The sequence below is a fragment of the Panthera tigris genome, chromosome B4 (genome assembly GCF_018350195.1).
Source record: "Panthera tigris isolate Pti1 chromosome B4, P.tigris_Pti1_mat1.1, whole genome shotgun sequence".
Taxonomy (NCBI): domain Eukaryota; kingdom Metazoa; phylum Chordata; class Mammalia; order Carnivora; family Felidae; genus Panthera; species Panthera tigris.
In genome coordinates, this window is record NC_056666.1 from 117,509,767 (window position 1) to 117,527,494 (window position 17,728).

Here is a 17,728-nt window from a genome sequence, read left to right on the forward strand (position 1 = left end):
CCGCTACTCGGTCTGCCGGCTTTACCGGTTCTGTTGCCAAGTATTGGGCTTCAGCAAAACTTCCCTCACGCCCGCTGCTGTGGAGTTAAGACAGAGTGGATAGATGTGTCAGCAGGACCTATCGGTGCCTGCCGGAATGAATTGCTGTTGCATGATAGCCACACCGTGGGTGAGCTCGAAGCCTGCCCAGTGTGTAGAGCTCCAGGTAGTATGCTACAATTGGCCATGTGTTTAGTATGAAGGAGAGGTGCCTGGGGTTTGGACGTAAAATGACTTCTGGGAGGTACAAATGGGCTTCCTGGTTGGCGTCCGAGAGGGAAGAAACAAGACTAATGGATTGGTAACACGAAGGTCCAGGATAGAGCTGCATAAAAGGTCCTATGGAAATGGGCACAGATGAGTCAGCTTTGATAGCTTTAGAGATTAATGAGACCATCTTTTTATAAGATCAGAATCCAGGAAACTACAGAAAGACTTCCCTCGATACTTGCTCACCACTATAGCTCTTACCATAATCACCTATTTCTTTCTGACCTTAATAGAGGTGTAATCTACACTAATTTGAAAAGCCAGTTTATGATATTTGATCAAGTTAATGCATCACTCTGCTAAAATGGCATTTCTATTTCAGTAAAGGCCTTCAGAAGTCTAATGTAAATAAATGGGTATTGGGGTAATTTCCACTCTAGCAGCAAAGTAGTAGAGAAAAGAATTCTAAGCAAGAGAGCCTTTTGTTGCTTCTTATATTAGAGTCATCAACTTTGCCTAAGGAAGGTCAATTATTCCATGGTATCAGTATCTCCCAGGAATATTCTCCCCCATGTAATAGGATCCTATGTAGTGAGATACTGAGGAGTCTGAAGACAGCACTGGTCCATGTAAGAGTATAGCAGGACTATAATGTCTGGTGGAAGAAAGGAGGGTAAGGGTAGAGATGCTACTACTTTTCTGAGTCACTACCCCATAGTTTTTCTGGGAAATAAGAATTCCCAAAAATATGCCAGTGATTCTATAAAGTGGTGAAGTCCCCTCAGATGACCTGGACTTGAATCATGGCTGTGTTATATGTAGATTTAACTATTTCCCCAGAGATAATATATTAAGCTTCCATTCTCTCATCTGCAAATTGGATGTCATAAGTAACATCCATTCTGCACCTATCAAGTTATCTTGAATAAGATCAAGGTACTTCCATTATTTGTATAATCTCAGGGAAGTAACTTAAATTGTTTGGGTCCCTTTTGCTCCATGTCCATTCTATGCAAGGGTCTTGGTTTAGATAACCACCAAGAACCTTCTAGCTCTGGTGTTATAGGTCCATGCATAGGAAAGCGTTAATTGGGAAGTGTTGGAGAAATGTAAACTTGATTACCCTTATGATCTATATTTGTATCAGTATTACTATTTTGAATGCAATAGTCCTTGGGAACCAGCCTTCTCTAAGAAAGGAAAAATCATGGTCCTTGATAGCCTCCACATGGAACTATTGTCAGTGGCAAAGATTTGTCTCTGTAAAGGCCATTGGTAAGAAGCATAGAGCCCTTTGCTCCTCCTGCTCAAAATTGATGCCCTCCTGCTCTAACCACCAGAAGGGAGACATCATCTGTTTCATGTTCTGATTTACACACAGGAGCTTCTAGCGGCAGTTTTGAAATTAATGAACCCACAGCCTCCAGAAGTCAGAAGCGGCAGAATCATCAATTTCTCATCGATTTCAAGGAGGAGGAAGGAAAGCTCTGCCCTCTTAACTCCTCTCCTCTACTGTCCTTGGAGGATGGATGCAGTCCTGCAAAGGAAACCTGGTTTCCAAAGGGTCATAAAAATGGTCTTGGAAGTCACTGCACGTTATCATTCCTTTACAATGATGATAAACCACTTACTTATTAAGGCTTGACTGTGTGCTCGGCACTGAACTGTGTTCTTTGTCCATATTTTCTTATGTAATTCTCACAGCTCCATGTGGTAAATGTCACCCTTCTGCCAGGAACACTGAGACTTAGGAAAGGTAAATAACCGAGAGGTCCGCAAAATGAGGATTTTAACCTATGTCTGAGTCCAAAGTCTGAATTCAAAGCAAGTAATTCTCAATTTTTTTTGGTCTCAGGATGGCTTTCCATTCTTAAAATTTATTGAGGACCCCCCAAAGCTTTTGTTTGTGTGTGTCATATCTATTGATATTTATGCATTAGAAATGCAAGCTGTGAGAAATTTAAAACACAAGAATACATGAGCAAACACTCCATTAGCCATTAGGGCAATGATGTCATCACATTATTTAGCCCATGGAAAACTCCACTGTCCACTCAAAAAAGAATAAGACTAAAAGAGACATATCAAAATATAAAGTGAAAGTAATTTTGACCTTGTGGACCCTCTGAAAGAATCTTTATGACCTGTAGAGGTCCCAAAACCATGCTCATGCTCAGAGAACTGCAATTATCAACTTTCACGTTCTCCCCTCTATGCTAACATGCTTTGCACATCTTATGGAATGCTCATACTGACAGAAATATCTTCTATGAAAAGACAGAGCTCTACAATTCTCAAGCACTTTATCTCCATAGTGAAGAATTCAACCCCTCTGTCCCTTTTCAATATGCAACTTACTGTTCGAAGGGGGGTGGGGGTGGGGAACTAGTTTTGAAAGTTCTATACAAAGGAAAGGTGGTTATTGTTATTCCCAATTTCTTTGTAACTCTTTCTTGCTCGTTCTTTACTTAGAATCCCAAAATAAAAGTGTTAGCTGATAACTTTACACCATCACATCTCATTAAAAGAGATGCTGTTGGAAGCAGTTCATTTTTACCTGCAAGAAGTATTTATCCAGTACCTACTATGTCCCAGGCAATGAGCCAGACCCGAGATTTACAGCAAAGAACGTAACTCAATCCCAGTGCTCAAGAAACATAGTCTCATGAGGAAAGATAGACAAATCCAAAGGTAATTTTTATAAAAACAATGTGAGAGGCTAAGAATATGGGAGCACAAAGCAGGAACACCTAATTTGTCTTTCAGAGATCACAGGAGATTAAGAAATACACTAGTAATTTTACCGCTATATTTCAAAAGACCCATTTTTAAGTTTAACTCCATTATCCCAACTTGATGTCACTTTCAACATTGACTTCTAGTTTTCTCCCCTCTATTTAAATGTTGAAGATTTCTTTTTTATATTCAGACACATCGCTCTGCATTTTCAAAGTCAAGTCTCATTGTTATTCCTTCTCTGGGTCCTTTTATATCATTTTTTTCTGATATCCCTGGTATTCATAATATCTCCCAAACGAGCACCATCTGTGAATTTCATCAGTGTGCTGTCTGTTCCCTATTCCAGCTCGTGAGTGAAGATATTCACTAAGAACAGACATTGTAGGACAGCTGCTTCCTGTGGCACCTCACCAGGACCCCCCTCAGCATTTATGGCACCTTCTCCCTGGCATTCATTACCTTTTGTTTATAGTCCCTCAGGTAGCTAGGAATCCCAAGTGATAAGGATAATATTCAAGTGAATGTAAAGTTTTTTATTAAAATTTGAGGTAAGACATGGCATACTTACTGCTAAATTCTGAGTTCTGGAAAGCAGTTGCCTTACTTCCTCCCCTCTCTACCCCTGGCCCAAAATGGCTCCAGTATTTTCTGGCAAAGTAGTGTCCACATGCATATCTTTCAGTTTATTTCAACATACATGATAGTAGAATGGAAATAAGAGTCACATTTTAATGTGAGGTGAGAAGCCACAATGTGCAATTTGGAAGGGAATGATAAAGAATCAGTTAAAGGATTCTTAACCCAGTACCCCAAGTTGGGTACCAAATGTTAGATTATTGGAGATTATAGAGGGATTTTTGGAGGCAGCTGGTATACTGTAAGTCCCATTCATTCACAAGGAAAGGTATTTCCCTGTTCCCCTCAAGCCAACAGAGAGGGAGTTTAAGATGATTCAGAGAGTTTGATAACTATGCTCTGAAGTTTGGGGGATATTATATTTTGACACTTCTCACGCACTGCAATGTCTAAAGACAGAAAGGAATGACTGTGCCAGGCAGCCTACTCTCCTACAATTAATCTGAGCAAAAAATATAGGACCGTGTATGGGCTATGCACAAGAGAAATCCACTTGGGCTCCTTGTTGTCTAAAACTGGTAAATAGAAACTTTGCAGAAGGAAGCTAAAGGCACCACTCAGTTTCTACGAATGATAAATGAGATGTAAGCATGCAGCCAGAACCGCAGTGAATTCATCTAAGTCACTGGAACTAGTTGTGGGGAACTGTGCAGCTTGGGAGAACTCAAGCATATCCGTTAGCTTTTACTGCATAAGAAAAGACGCCAAAATTTAGTGGCTTAAAACAAAACAACCGCTTACTTAGCTCATGGTTCTTTAGGTTACCTATTTAGGTGGAGGCTCAGCTAGGCAGTCTTCATGACCTAGGCTAACTCACTCAAGTGTCTGTGGTTAGATGTGGGTCAGTTGGGGGTTTACTGATCTAATGTAGCTTCAACTTAGCGAATCTCTGCTCCACGTGGTCTTTCATCCTCTGGAAGGCTGTTTCAGTGGCCTCAGGCCAGGTTGAGGCCTCAGCTTATCACTGGAATATCTTGAATTCCTTCATATTCTATTGGTCATGGCAAGTCATAAGGCCAACCCAGATTTGATGGGTAGAGAAATAGCCTCCGCCTCTTGACAAGAGGAGTTAAGTCTTTTCCTTCACCTTCCTGTGTGTAACACGAACAGGAGCCTGGAAAAGCATCCGTCATCTAGTGCCTGGGAGGTTATGAGCGTGCTCAAAAAGACCTCATCATAAGGGTAGCAGAGAGGGAAGATTGGGGAAAAGAAAGGATCCTTAGTGACATCACCGAGCTACCAACCTGCCCTTTCCTGCCTACTCCTGTACTTTTATTGCGTTTTAAGACAAATAAGCCCCTTTCCTCTTCAAGATACTGTTTGTTGATGTTTCTGTTACTTTCAGGCAAACACATTCCTGACTGATACAATAACACATTTTTATATAAGATGAGCTAAACTGACCCGCACAACTAAAGAGGGATCACGTTAAGAGAAGAGTCATAAAAAATGGATTAAGAGTTTTGTGAGAAAATATCAAAACAACAAGAATTTTTCTGGTCAGAAACAAAAATACAGAACTTGGAGAGAGTTTAGCAAAATTGAGTGAATGGTTAAAACGGAAAAGATTATGAATAAGCTGGTCTTTTTTTTTTATAGTGGGAACAAAACAGAAACCAAGATCACTCTGTAAAATAGTGAGATTTGTAAATTCATCTTTGAGAACCATGCAAACAGTAGAATTCTGTATAAACATGGTTCTGAATCTCCTTTTCTAGAAATCTTTGAGAATGGAAAATGTTTTCTATCTAGGATTAGATACATTTTTATCCCGAAGAAAAATAAATGAGGTAACCCCATTTTGGTATTTTCAGCTCTATATTTCTTCAACAAATTCTTTGTGGTACATATGAGAAATAGATAAATGTTGGGCGCTTGGGTGACTCAGTCAGTTAAGTGTCTGATTCTTGGTTTTGGCTCAAGTTGTGATCTCACTGCTTGTGAGTTTGAGCCCCTTGTTGGACTCCACACTGACAGAGTGAAGCCTGCTTGGGATTCTCTCTCTCCCTCTTTCTCTGCCCTTTCCCTGCTTGTGATTTCTCTCTCTATATATATATATTTCTCTCCCTCCCACCCTCTCTCTCAAAATAAATAAACATTTTTTCAAAAAAGAAACAGACAAATGTATAAAGCAAAACCGATTCCTCCAATAACTTGAGGTAGGCTTTGGAGAAGCCAAAAGGTATGCCTGGGAATGCTGTGTTGGTAATTTATGCTTCTATTTTTCTATGTTCTGAGTCAGAACCTTGACTTCCTGACTCTCCATGTCTCACAGTTAGTTTTGTTCAATAAAAAGAATCTCTTTTTCTCACAGGAATCCATGGTGTTTCTATACCTCTCCTTCATAATAGAAAAGTGGTATATTTTACAACAAATGGTCATGGAGCTTATAATTGTCATTTTAAACCTCATTTGAACTTTGTCACGCAGCATATCCATCAATTCCTTGAATCCATTGTGATCATTTTCTTTGCTCCAATTTCTGTGAGTCACCTGAAGAGGTGCCATACTTTAAAGTTGAAATTTTCAGCACAGGACACATAGTTTTAGCTACTGAAAATAGTGTATACATAATATAGGTGATTGTTTTGGTCCTTAGGATATTTTCTTCTTGTGTAACTTGTAGCATACCCAGAAAATAAGCCTTAGTAAAATAGAATTCTATGTGGAGCCTATTTCTCCTGGTTTATCTCAACTCAGCCACAAAACCCAGGACCATAACAGTTCTGTAGTGTCCACAGAGATCAGTTACCTGCCTGGAAGGTTTACAAAGACAACAGCAGAATCTGAGAATGACTGAAATCTATACAATAGGATAAAAAATAATATATGTCTTGAAACATACTCATATTCAAAATTTATGAATAAGATACTTTGGGTTCTGACAGCAAAATAGAATTTCCCTTAATAAGGAACTAGATCTACGGGAATACTTAAATACCCTTTTGGATTTTTCCTGTAATCTGTTCCATGCCGTTCCTGTCAGTTGATATCTTCAGAGAAATGTCTATAACTTGCTTTAGGACCCTAATTACCAAGAATAACTAATCTCTAGTCTTTGATAATGCCTTTTCTCATAGGATGGTCTCCAAATACTAAGTCATTATCCATTAATTTTTATGAAGGGCTTAGCTTCCCATATTTCCTAAACATTCAAGAAAATACTGGCAGGTGTCAGAGGTAGATTTACCATGAAGCTAATGAGGTTAAGTTTCAGAATGCTTCAATTGCACAGCCCCTTCCAAGGCTCTGGGAGAGGCCCTATGACTGTCTAAAATTTGCATGACTAAGATAATTTAACCACAACTACTTAAAGCTACTCCAATCTCCACTTTTTTTTATGCTTCCTTTCAAATCAGGTAGGGATGACTTAGCTGCAGGTATTTGGAGATCCAACCAAGGGAAGACGGAATTGTTTATACATTAATTTGTGTTTAGCGGATATATTTATGTGGCTCACAGTCGCTTCCATAAACAGTTAAAATATTGCTGGCCTTCCTGAAGTTTAAATGGCTTCCAGGTACCCTCCTGCCCTTCATTATGCTAATTCACTGAACTTTACAGCACCAAAGTACAAGGCCGTAAGTCACGTCATAATAGCACAGGAAGCATGCGGGTCCTGGAGGAGAAACAAGGTTTGAAACATGTGCAGACAGAAGTTGGCCTGTGGAAAATCTTTCAGTCAGCAAATGTGTAAAATTGAAAACGGAAGAGTTAGTTCTCACTGGTGTCTGGTCAGAAACAAAATTGTCTCCTGTAAGAAATATATTCATAATACGGTATATGCAATTACAAATGTACCAAACATTTCCTTGTTTGAAGGTAATAGGGACAAATAGAATTTATCAGAATTCCTGCATTTGTAGGGCCCCAAATTACATCCGTATTACAAATAGTAGGCACATCTGTAATAGTTTACATGTAAAAGAAACTCGACAGACTTGCTTAAATTTGTGAAATGTTACCAATAATTGATGTTAAAGGTAAAAGTAATTGTTCTAAATTATTGATAATAAAAAATATTAATAATGCTAGAAGACTATTTTCTATTTTCTCTAGAAAGGATTACAATTCAAAATTATCGTCGTATGAAGACGCGATCAGAGAACATGCAGCCAAAAGTAATAAAGAAATATGTCAGACAGCTAATTAATGAAAAACATTGTTATTTTTGCAATTTTTGTGGTATTTGGCAGTTGTCGAAAATTTATCATTTGTTGTGATTTCTATTCTTGTTCTAAATAAATATTTATTGTAATAACTAAGTTGTCATTTATAATTTTGTGTTCTTTTTCTTAAAGTGGGCTTCCTAAATTGTAAACATTTCAGGTTTCCCAACATTTAAATTCATCTCTGACAGAAGTGTCTCTCACTCTTTGTGTGTATATCTCCCTTTCTTACACACACACACACACACACACACACACACACAGTTTAGTGAACTTGACCTGTGTTTATGCTCTTTACAATACTGGTTTTTATTTGTTTGTTAAGTCAATTTCTTGATGTTGCAACAGAGAAAGATATTTTAAAACTCTTTCTTTCTTGGGGAATATTCACTTATTGGGGTAGGGGAAGGTCGGAGCTGATAAAAGACTTTCCCATTGGGCTACTCAATGAGATTTCTTTTCTAGCAAGTGGTCAGGATGTTTGACCACATCACACACACAATCGTGTCAGTGACCTTTGCAGCAATCCCTTCCTGCATGTTGTCAGCTTTATCTTCTTATTCCTGCCTCTCCCCCTTCTTTTTTCTCCTCTTCCTGCCTCCACTTTCTCCTCCTCATTTGATAAGCCCTATATATTTAGTTTTCACTTTGTCTAAGCAAAAGAGATATGGGACCTAAATCCACTAAGGAGAATACTTTCAGCCAAAAAGAGGTCAGCCTGCATTCCAGGTAGGGCTGCTCTTTTGTGGTACCAGAGGATGGCCCAGGGCAAATAGCAGAAGTGGAGCCCCCCTGATTTAGACAAGGAGAATGTCGAGGCCAAATTGCAAGTAGTTGGTTGGAGTTGGGGGAAGTTCTTGTACAAGGGAGGAATTCAGATAAACATGTTTCCAAAGAGTCCAAGAACAGAGCCAGGAAAGTTTGGAGACCTATCTGAAGTCTGAATAAGAGATTGGAAGTCAAGCAACTGAGGGATGGAGAATGAGTCCACTGGAGACGCTCAGAGATGTGGGTTCAGTGTAAGTTCTAGACCAAAACCGAAACGGATATAGTATCACGGATGCAAAACTAAAGTCAAGGGCAGTAACCTATGGATGGTATCAAGGGCAAAGCTAGCAGCCAGTGCCCCAACTGCTTCAAATCCAAAGTTTCCTACTTTGAAGGATTGGGTCTGGCTATTGGCTGGGCGATAAGAGAAATGAGAGGCTTTCTTCTGAGAAGCAGCATGGACTCCAAGGGATAGATTAGATATGGAGTTCATGAAATCCTCGTTTAGCAATCATTCCAATTTCAAATAGGCATAAGTATGAATCTCTTCTGCATACTTTAAGGACAGGTGCCATATTTGGAAGGAGGTGAAAGATTCGAGGGTTCATGTTGCAGTCCCTTCCCTGACCAAGTCCTTCAACCCAGTGATTCTCTCCATTAAGCTAATAGCTACATCTCTTTATCTTGCAAGTTGTTGTTAAAATCATGATTGAGGTGAATTTTTACAAAATAATTTATTGTATTAATAGTGTTAGCCTGCTTTAGAGGCTTTTATACTCTTTTTTTTTTTCATTAAAGGAATGTAGCATGCGCCCTCGATGTTATAGTTGCTATTATTAGGAAGTATAGCAGCATCATTTAATTTTACTTACACATTTTATTATATTTGTCCAACTGAGTGCTATTATGTTCCAGAATAATGGAGGATATTCATAACGTTCTCCAATCTCAAAATAAACCAAAGACTTAAAGTTTTCCCCAGGTACCTCTAGCCTTGAATTCAAATAGTATTCCTCCTTGTGCATTCCTCCATTTTGTTCTGTCAGACCTTCCAACTTTAAATATTGCTTCAAACCCCTGAGGGTTTTATAAGCTCAACCACAGACTGCATTTAAACAGACTTCACTTATAATGAATTAGTTGAATGTGTTTAACTATTACCCATTGTCCAAATAGATGCAAAATAAAGTACCTCTACTTAAATGTACAAAATAGCCATCTATAAAATCATAAGCAATAAAGTTATATAGTTGGGTTTGCTCCATTTCTTTGGCTAAGATAAAAATAGAATGTTAGCTTCTTAATAACATTTTCTTATACTACAGGAAGATATAGCACTTGTGATTGCCTATCAACTTTAATATTTGCTGATACGGGAAAGAGCTAGTCTCTGCTAAATAGGGAGAAGCCTTGACCTACTTTATTTGATTTTAACATCTTGCATTTTAAAATGCAGGATCAAGGACTGTAGATTTTTATCATCTTTCCTTAGCCTTCTCTACAACAAAAGGAACACAGGGATTTTCTGGAAGGAGAAAAGATGCAGGACTCTTGAGGCCAATTTGATAGAAAGGATTACTTTAAATAAATTCTAAAGTGAGACACATTGAGACTTGCATAAGGGTAGACATGGAATTTCCAGTGCCTCTCACTGCCTGTCTATCAGATCCTGAGGGGCATGATGGGGTTAATGGGAGAGAAGACTGTGTTTGCCTTGGGGGGAAAGCGTACTTTGCGTCAAATTTGGTTGATAGAGTACTCCACAGACACGTGTACCTGAGCAGACTGACCAAATCCAGACTAGAGAAGAGAAAGACAATGACATTACTTTCAACAGACACGGTTGGGTGACAAGACAGGACAGGAAATGGTTTTGCAACTCTCAGTAACCCAAGCAAGATATCACATAAGTAAACTCAACAGCAGATGAGAGAGAGAGAGAGAGAGAGAGAGAGAGAGAGAGAGAGAGAGAGGTGTGGAAGGAAAGAGGTATCTGGGGCAAGTATTAAGCATACCTGATCCTCAGGACACTTATCTAAATAGATACCTGAGGGTGAGAGTTGATTAAGGAAGGAGTTGGTGTTCCTGCAATGATGCAGAGCTAAAGAGTCAAAGAAATGTGATTTAACAACAGATGTTACCTCTTTCTACTACCCATCATAGCACAAACTGGAAGAACATGGTCCCAGAATTTGGGAAGAAATAACGGAATTCCAAACACTGCTTCCATATAATTTGCAGTATCTGGAGTACGAGTACCAAGCTGTTACTCAACTATTAAAGTCTTTAAATTGCTTCTGGTGTGTGTCTGAATGGTGATGGCATTCAAATAAAAATAGTCTATGCCCACTTGTCTAATTTGACTTTGCCCAAAAACAGATCCTGAGATAAGGACTTCTGAGCATGTAACTCTTCAACCTCTGTACTCAGCATAAATATTGCAAATGGACTGTTGAAGTATGTAGTGTAACGGTTACAAGCAAAAGCTTTTGACCCAAACCACTTGGTTTGTAGTCAGAAGCTGCCATTTACTAGTCATGTGGCCTTTGAGTAGTTACTTATCTTTGCCCTGATGTTCTCATCAAAAAAATGTTGAAGCTACTAGGATCCAGCTCTTAGAGTTGTTGCAAGTATAAAGTCAACTAATACAAATACTGTGCTTAGAGTAGGGCCAGATGCACGGCAAGTACCCAATAAGCATTAGCTCTCTTTACCATGGATTTATTTTTTCACACAGCTTCAAAAATCCTTCTCAAAACAGTGTTTCAGGCAGCCACTGTCAATTAATCAGGGTTGACACTGAGATGAAACCAATTTGTCTAGTCTCCATCCTCCACAAAGTGAGAAGATGATTCTGTGTCCATATGGCTTTAAAGACTTGTGAAATCATAGAATCTCTGAGGAGAAAGGAACCATAAAAATCAGCCACTCCAACATCTAAACCACTCTGGAAATGTCTTCTATAATGGGCCTGAGCCCACATGCGTCTGGGCCTCTGTTTGCTACTCAGTGCTTATTAAATCATTCAACTTCAATTTTTAGGCATTGTCTTAGTTCAGGCTGCCACAATAAAATAACCTGATGGTTGGCTTAAACAACAGAAATTTATTTTCTCATGGTTCTGGAATCAGGGAAGTCCAAGATCAAGAGTCTGACCCATTCAATTCCTGGTGAGAGCTCTCTTCCTGATGGGCAGACAGTTGCTTTCTCACTGTGTCTTCACATGACTTTTATTTATTTATTTATTTATTTATTTATTTATTTATTTTGGTGTATGTGCAGGGAGAGAATGGATTTTTCTCTCTTCTTTTTTACAGGCTACTTATTCTATAGGATTACCCTTATGATTTCATTTAGTCTTAATTACCTCCTAAAAGCCCTATCTTCAAATACAGTCACATGGGGGGCTTAGGGTTTCAACATATGAACTGTGAAGGGGGGTGGGGAGACATGATTCAGTCCATAGCAAACATTTTTATTTGTATTTAAGTAAATTTGGCCTCACTATAAGTCATAATTTTGTCACCAAGAGCAACAGAAAGTAGACCCTCTTCCATATGACAAATTTTTTGGAATTTAAAATACTTAAAATATCCTCCCTAGTTCTCATCTTTAGGCTTAATGTCCCCATTTATTTCAATGATTTTTTCATATAGACTTCTCACCATCCCATGAGCACTACTATACCCCTTATTAATTTCTATATTTAGAAAAAGGGTGTCTACAATTGAGAACAATATTCTAAATGTGATCTGATCAATATCAAACGCCAAGAAATCACTGTCTTTTCTGTTCTTGTAACTACTCTTGCTTGCATACAAGTTGAGATTGTGTTTACTATGTTAGTTATTAGATTGCAGTTTATAGGCAAGTAGTTTACTCCCTGGTATTTTAGGTATGCAGTAAGCATTGGATAATTGAACTGGAGTCCACTCTGATGGAGTTCTTTGTTACATGGAGTCTTATATTTTTTCTGAATTATCTTCAGTCTAAAGAAATCACAGAATACTGGAAACTGGACCATTTTGGAGTTCCCCTGACATTTTTGTATATAAAATGAAAATAATAGTAAAGGTCTGGGCCGGTATGGACCAAAATTGCAATGGACCAATAAAGAGAATTCCTGCACTGAAGAAAAACTGAGAGTTTTTTTCCATCTTTTCAACATGGACATAGATAGAGAGTGAACAAGGGGCCATGCTTCTGTTATGTGCCTTTAGTAATTGCTTTAACATGTGACTTGCCATTTAAGCAATAAATGACATTTACTAAGGGTTTAATATATGTCAGCTACTGTGCCAGACACTTTCACATTATCTCATTAATCCCCTCAACAGCCCTGTGAGGTAGGTCTTATTAGCCTCACTTTACAGAGAAGTTATGGAGCTGGCCTAATTTTACATGTTCAAGATCATTCTTTCTTTGGCTGCCAAATCCCAAGTGTTTTCCATCACACCTGGGCTAGCGAAACTGGGGTGTTCCAGGGGATGCTAGAAACCACAGTTAATATATGGCACGTCACCCCGGGACATTAATATTCCTGATGACAGGTATATTAGTTTATGAGGGCTGCCATAACAAATAGCACAGACCACGTGTGAAGCACTCAGAATAGTACCTGGAATGTAAGAAGTCCTGTGTATGTATTAACTGCTGTTACACTATTGGATGGATGAAGTAAAAATGCAAAATTCCTTTAATTTTACTGTTAAAACATACCATAGTGTTTTTTCACTTATAGAAGGCTGCTTCAATAGCAAATATCCATTTGTTATCCTCTTCTAATGGGATAAAGTTAAAGAAAAAGTCTGAGAAGCAATGAATTTCTGCAACCATGTATTTGCTCTTCATGCTGGCCTGATTTCTATGATGCCTCTCAGTGAGCCCCACCTACTGATATTTATGTCCAGTGAAATCCCCTCCTTGTGCAGGTAGGCTGGACCAAGTGAATCACTTCTTTTTTTTTTTCTTTCTTTATTTTTTTAAATTTATTTTTATTTTTTTAATATGAAATTTATTGTCAAATTGGTTTCCATACAACACCCAGTGCTCATCCCAACAGGTGCCCTCCTCAGTGCCCATCACCCCCCTCCCCTTCTTCCCACCCCCTATCAACCCTCAGTTTATTCTCAGTTTTTTAAGAGTATCTTATGGTTAAAATGTGACAAAAATGTTAGAATTGCACTTCCGAAATTAGATCCTAAAAATCTGTGACTTTCATCTTGCTATCTCTTGTCTCTTTCCTCTCTCTCTCTCTCTCTCTCTCTCCCTCTCTCTGGCTGTTTCTTGCCTGCTTGCTCGGATGGGGCAAATGGCCATGTTTTGAGTTGCCCTGTGAATAGGTCCATGTAACAAGGAACTTAAGGCAGCTTTGGACCAACAGCCTTCAAAGAACTGAAACTCCTCAGTTCAAATTCCTGCAAGGAAATGAATTTTCCCACAACCACATAATTGAATTTGGAAGTGGATCCCTCCCAAAGAGGAGTCTTTTTTTCCAAGCCTTGGGATGCCTGAAGCCCCAGTTGGCTCCTTGGCTGCAGTTTGTGAGATATCTGCAGCAGCAGATCCAACTGAGCTGTGCCCAGATTTTTGACCTACAGAAGCTTTGAGAAAATAAGTATTGTTGGTTCAAGCCACTAAATTTCGGAGTAATTTTTTACGCAGCAATAGATAACTAATATACTCTTCTGAACGTGGAAGATGTTGTAGAAGAAGATGGACGATCATTATTCGGGTGGAAAAGAAGATTCGTGCTAGCACAGCAGAAGGACTCAAAGAGTAGAGGGCAAGAAATAAGTTGTCTTCAGAAGATTCCAACTACTTCCCAAGAGTAACACTGCTCGAGTAGTTTTATCCCATCAGCATGTCTGGAATCAACCTTTAATTGGATAGCTTGCAATACTTTTGCTTTGGACTAGTTGTATTTCAAAGCACTTAAATTGCTCAACCTGCTCCAATACATTTACTCCTACTGTTTTCCTCATTAATGAGGCATTCAGCTTTTATAATCTAGGAGACGACCTAAAGATCAGAGTTAATTTAATTTAAAATCCATATACTAGAGAAGAAAGCCCCTGCCTGCAGTATTGATGTCAAACTGTGGGCTTCTGCAAACTCAGGAGCAAAGACCCACACAATAGCATATGCCATGTTATTATTTCCAACAGGTGCCCATAGTCATTCAGTCACAAAGTTCTACCAAAAGAGATTCTGAAAATTGGTCCCCAACTGATTTAATACTACTTATCGGAGGCTTTTGTTTGGTCAAGTGAGTGGCAAACCACTTCCTGGTTTCATTATGAAGCCTTAAGTCCCACTGAGCAGCTAAGACCAATATCAATGAATCTTACATCCCTGATATTTTGGAGAAAGTCATTCATGACTGAGATAATCAAAGAGCTTAGATTTATTAGCAGTAGTTCTTATAAAATATGTGTGTTTTAACTGAATTCTATTGGCAAAATTATTTACTCCTACTACAGGAAGTAATAAGGCCCTGCGAAGCACTCCCTGGAGGCATCTATTTCATATGTAATTTTTTTATCCTCAGTCTGTTTTCTGATTTGCGAGGGTCTACACTGAGATTGTTTCACAATTGTTTTCTATTCATCCACTCATTCATGTGTTTATTTGGCAAACACTGGGTATATTTTCTGTGCCAAGCACCATGCTTGGTCTTGGGGATTGAAAGAGGAATAATGTAGTCCTTCAGTCAAAATAGACTAAGTTATGCTATTGTAACAAATAAGCTTAAAATAATCTCGATGGTTTAACCCAACAAGTTTGTTTCTGGTTCGCACCAAGTCTATGAGGTCCATGTGATAACTCCATGGCAGCCTGGGCTACATTTCCCGAGACAAGGAAAGACCAGACTAGAAAGTCTGGTAGCAATAATTAAGTGCTTCTATCAGAAAGAGATACAAGCTCTTCTGTTTGCATGACCACGTCTGCCTACAAGTAGCAGTGCCAACCCTCAACAGTTTCATGAGGTGGAGAGGCAGAAAGAAACCACACACAGACTTTGCCCCGACATCCCACCTGCAGTCTGGTTCACCTTGAGAGTGAAGAAATGAACAAAGGAGGACACAGCTAGGATCAAGTTAGACATTGAGAATCACCATTAAATTCCCCATTATTTATTTATTTATGTAATCAGTGGGTCATTTGACAGCTATGTGTTAAACATCTCTGTTATGTGCTGTGTGCTAAGAATGACATTGTTGATCTAACTAGATAGCGTTCAAAAAATATAATGAGGAGACTGTCAAGCAAATAGGCAATCACAATACAGTATACTAAGTTAGGCTAGAGAAATGCAGAGAGCTCTGGGAACATGTTAATGGGGGACATGGTGGGTGAGGGAAGACCTCTAGAGAAAATAATGACTGAGCAGGGGTCTAACGTATGCATAAGAACAAGCTTGGTGAAAGATCTGGGGGCAGAATGTTTGTTCCAGAAGAAGAACAAAGGCCTGGCGGAGAGAGGGAGACAGAGAAAGAGAGCACAGGAAGCTTTTGACAGGATCAGGGAATTGCAAGAAGCATTGATTCAAGGTGAGGGCATTTGAGGAAGTGAGATTAGAACCATGAAGAGGAGCCAGGTTTCTCCAAGGACCTCTGAAGCCATGAACAAGAGTTTGGGCTTTTTCTTCAGAGCAGTGGGAAGCGACTGAAAGGTTTCAAGCAGGAGAGAGTGATATGATAAGTACTTCAGATTCAAAGTAACAAATGCCCTTTACAAAAGCTTAGCAATTATCGTGCTGACAAAGGACCCACCCCAACACTTGCTCCCAGTAGTCTTGGTCTGTGGCTGGTTTCCCTAATATAGGGTGATTTATGAGAAAGTGGACTGGGGATTTGTGTGTTTGGTATGACCGGGAACCCCAGGAAAGCCGCTACTACAAAACTGTCCTTTCCACACTCTGCCATCAACACTGCAACCCCACTCTTGGTTCCATCATTTTTCTATTTATCTGTTAATCAAATATGCACGAAGCACCTGCTTTGTAAATGGAATAGAGCTTGTTCAGTAAAGGAAAGAAGATAAGGAAGGAGATCTAGTGGGGGAGATAAGACGAGTTTAATAGTATTACGTGTGGGAGGAGAACAAAGCTGTAGGAACTCAGAGGAAGAAACAAACCATTCAGGCTGAGGAGCCCAGGGGAGGCTTTGTGGAGAAAACACCACTATGGCTGGCCCTTGGAAGATGAATATGATTATCTTGGGGCTGAGCGGAGTTTTCATCAGAGGCATGTCAGCTATCTGTGACAGAAACTTAACTCAGATGAACTTAAACACAAAGAGCATTTATTGGCTCACATACTGGGAAGTCCAGAGGTGCAGCTGACTCCAAGCCAAGCTGGAACCAGGGACCCAATGTTATGATCAAAGCTCTCCTTCTTTCCATTATTATTATTTTTTTAATGTTTATTTATTTTTGAGAGGGGAGAGGGAGGGACAGAGAGAGGGAGACAGAATCCAAAGTAGGCTCTGTGCTGTCAGTGTAAAGCCTGAGATGGGGCTCAAACTAACACCCCATGAACCCTGAGATAATGACCTGAGCCAAAGCCAGACACTCAACTGACTAAGCCACCCAGCTGCCCCTCCCTCTCTCCATTCTTAGGACAGTTTCTCTCTGGTGCTCAAATAGCTCTCAGCAAAGTCAATATATTAGCTCTATAAGGCTGCTGTAACAAATCAGAACCAAGACTGGGTAGCTTAAAACAACAGAAATCTATTCTCTCACAGTTCCGGTGACCCAGAGTCCAAAATCAAGGTGTCAACAGAGATAATTTCTTCTGGAGGTTCTGAGGAAAACTCTATCATATGCCTCCCTCCTAGCTTCTGGTGTTTGCCAGAAATCCTTGGCATTCCTTTGCCTTTAGATGCATCCTACCTTCTCTGCATTTCTACTCTGTGTCTCCTTATCTAAAATCTCCCTCTCTTTTTTCTTGAAAGGACATCAGTCACTGAATTTAGGGACGATCCTAAATCTAGGACGATCTTTCTTGAGATCCTTAACTCAATTACATATGCAAAGAACTTATAATAACAAGGTCATATTTCAAATTTCATATTTCAAGTAGATATGAAATTTAAGAGGACATTATTCAACCTGCTACACCTGGCAAAGCCATCTTTCCCCCATCTATAGCACAAAGATCCCCC